We start from the raw sequence: 3,455 nt of genomic DNA, 5'->3' as shown, positions 1-3,455 counted from the left end.
TAAACTCTAGGGTGTCCCCATCTCTATAACATATGCGTAGTTGAAGGAGGTGCATTGCTGCCAGTGAGAACACTACCTTGGCCATGTCTCTGCCACATATGCGTGGGTTAAGGAGATGTGTCAGTGCCAAAGCGAACGTTAGCGTGATTACATCTCTGCTACGTATGAGTGGGTCGAGGGGATGTCTCACAGCCAGAGTGACGGCTAGCCTGGCCACATCTCTACCACACTGCATGGGTGAATAGACGTGTCAGCGCTGAATCACATGATAATCTGACCATAACTTTGCCACATATGCATCGATGAGGGAAATGTGATAGTGCCTGATTACTCCTTTACCTGGTCACATCTCTCACCTACAAGTTCATGGGTTACTGTTGTAGTGCACATAAGAATTTCAGGAGGCTTAACCTAAAAAGGATGGAAGACATACCACATACTAAGACAATGGTTGCCCTACCCGACATCCATCATTCTTTTGGCATAAACGTTCCATAACACAGTGTCCTCATAATCATGATTACGTGGTAATACATAATTATCTGACTACCACCAGACAATCTAACATGAGTTTTAATTTGATTTGATATCTATTATTGAGAAAGTTACAGAGTACTTATATAACGAAAGATTGTGGTGTACGAATGAGCTCAAGATGGCAGGGGTTTATTCAGTAGTATTATAGATAATAAGTTACCAAGTAAAATCGCACTAATAATGAGCAAAATATTTAGACGTCATTATACTTGCAGGGGTGAAGTCTTAATACATGTGCAAGGAACTTAAGGGTCCAACCTCCACCAACCAGAGCCTGGATTTTAGATGCAGAAAGCAATGAAAACTGAACAGCAGCAGTGAAGAGCATCATATTACCGCAAAGAAAAGTGCGTGGATACTGTGTGTGTGTGGGGGGGGAGGGGGTTGCCTAAGTCTGGATGACGGAGTTGCGGTGAGTAGATGTGGAAGGGGGCTGCCAGCATTCAGACAACCTGGTTTACCAATCAGTTTAGTTTGTCTGTTGTAAGACAACTGATTTGATTCCACACACTACCAACACATAGTAAATATCTAGCAGATAAGCAAATACATCGCTCACTTATGTGTAGCCTATATCGTCAACAAATGTTGCCTCCCCCTCACCAAATACTAAGTGTATTGCAGTTAGTGGCTGAAATACACCTACTGTTACACCTGTCAGGTTTCCCTCAACCTCGAGTCAACATAACAAAAGTGGTGTCCATTTTTCTTTGTTTCCCACTCTACCCCATTGACGGGCTAATTTAGTGGGCAAAAATAGCATTGTAGTTTTTTTCCTCTTAGTAAACTAGCACCTTCAGTGACGTAAACGGTAAAAAAAAATAAAAAGGCATATTATGAAGACTATAGTCATTGTTTGCCCGAACCTTAGTTGAGGTAAACCTGTCAGCCTAACCTTAGCCTTATTCAGACTAGACTGGTGTGTGTGTAATAGACAGTTCATACATGGTGCAGACACTGTCAGCTTCCTAGACTAATTAAATAGGTCTAGTAATCCTGCAGTTACATAAGTTTTTTCAGTCCATTATCATCTTTGCAATAATAAAAACGTGATGTCCACAACATATGTAAGAAAAATACCTTACTAAATGTATGTTGTGGGTCTTAAATTGTCTATGATAAACGTGACTGGTTATTGCATATCAGGATCACCCATAAACAGGGGGTTAACTATCCAGGAGTGATGGTCTTCACGTCTCTCATCACACTCCTTTGTCTATTTCTTGTAGAAATGTTGATTTCTGTATTTGTTTATGACGGGGGCGGGGAGGTTGGGAGAGGCCAATGCCACGATTGTAAGTTTGTATGGGGGCAGAGATTATGTAGCTTATTCACCAGATGTTGATATGTTGATAACAAGACAACTGTCATAGCAACCGAATCGCACAAACACACATGCAAACATGTTTTACAAGGTATAGCCAGACAGAGGATGTAGGAAGAACGAAGGAGGTTTATGAGGGACAGGCAGACCATCTCTCCTGGACAGTCAACCACCTGTCTATGCGTGGTCCCGACATGTAATAACCAGTCACGTGCGTCATAAATAAAGACCTCTAACAGACTTGGACTAACTTCTGTGTTATTACATAATTTGTGGACCTCACGTTTTTATTTTACTTTACATTGTGATATTACCGAGCGAATAACTTTTACAATTGCAATATCATCACACTGGTAGAGTCTGCCCCATGTATGGGCTGGCCATCCCACCAGCGCCAAAGCTGGGCTTACATTGGCAGTTTCCCTCAACCAAGGACTGGGCTGGCCAGAACGTCTGTATTCATATTTTCATTGTTTGTAAATATACCCCATTGAAATTGCTACTTGACTGAGGGAATATTATAATAGTTTATTTCCACAATCAAGTAGCCCGTCAGTGGGGGAGAAAGAAAAATGTATAACTCTTGCTAGTTAAACTGACTGGTGGTTGATGGGAACCTGCCAGTATGACCACATCTTAAGGCACCATTTCCTGCAATAGGCTACATACACACAACGGGTTAGGGTGGGCTGTGGGTCACATATGTTCGCAATATTCACAATGTGATGTTAATCCCATTATAACAGATAGACCAAATTACCTTGGGCTGATAATGGGTGGAATGAACGAAACATAAGAGCAAATAAATTATTGTTCTGTGTAAGAGGTTCTCAGAGGGATGGTTGCTTATGGGGATTTGAATAACATAACAATTATAATAGTAACACGTGTCACATACACCTAAGCTTAATGTCATGGCATCGACCTCTCCCAGCTTCCCCGGCCTCACCATAAACAAATACAGAACATTTCTACAAGAGAAATGAAATGAGAAGGTAGCACTAGGTAACAAAGACCATATGGCACTAAGTCGCATCACGATGAAAATATGGTATAGGATGAAAATAAGGGAAATTATGGTAAAGGATGAAAATAAGGGAAATTATGGTAAAGGATGAAAATAAGGGAAATTATGGTAAAGGATGAAAATAAAGGAAATTATGGTAAAGGATGAAAATAAGGGAAATTATGGTAAAGGAGGAAAATAAGGGAAATTATGGTAAAGGAGGAAAATAAGGGAAATTATGGTAAAGGAGGAAAATAAGGGAAATTATGGTAAAGGAGGAAAATAGGGGAAAGTATGGTACAGGAGGAAAATAAAGGAATGTATTTTGAGCACCGAAGAAGACTGAAACCGATGTCTCAAGAAACAGCGAAGAGAAAGTAATGCGCGACATCTATAAAGAAAAGGATAACCTGACTCTACAGAAAGACTTTCTACTGGACTATGTTTGTTGTTGAAGAGGCTACCTTTGAGTAAGGATAGTGGGTATCGAAGAACCACTGGAGATCCGAGTGGTGGAAGGGCATGACTCGGGCAAAGAAGAACAGCGGCGAGGGAAGAGGGTTTCTTCCTCTGGAGGCAAAGAAAAGT

This window comes from Coenobita brevimanus, chromosome 59 (genome assembly GCF_032717465.1).
Source record: "Coenobita brevimanus isolate Jiangsu-jjx chromosome 59, ASM3271746v2, whole genome shotgun sequence".
In the NCBI taxonomy this organism is placed as follows: domain Eukaryota; kingdom Metazoa; phylum Arthropoda; class Malacostraca; order Decapoda; family Coenobitidae; genus Coenobita; species Coenobita brevimanus.
This window is presented reverse-complemented; position numbering follows the sequence as displayed.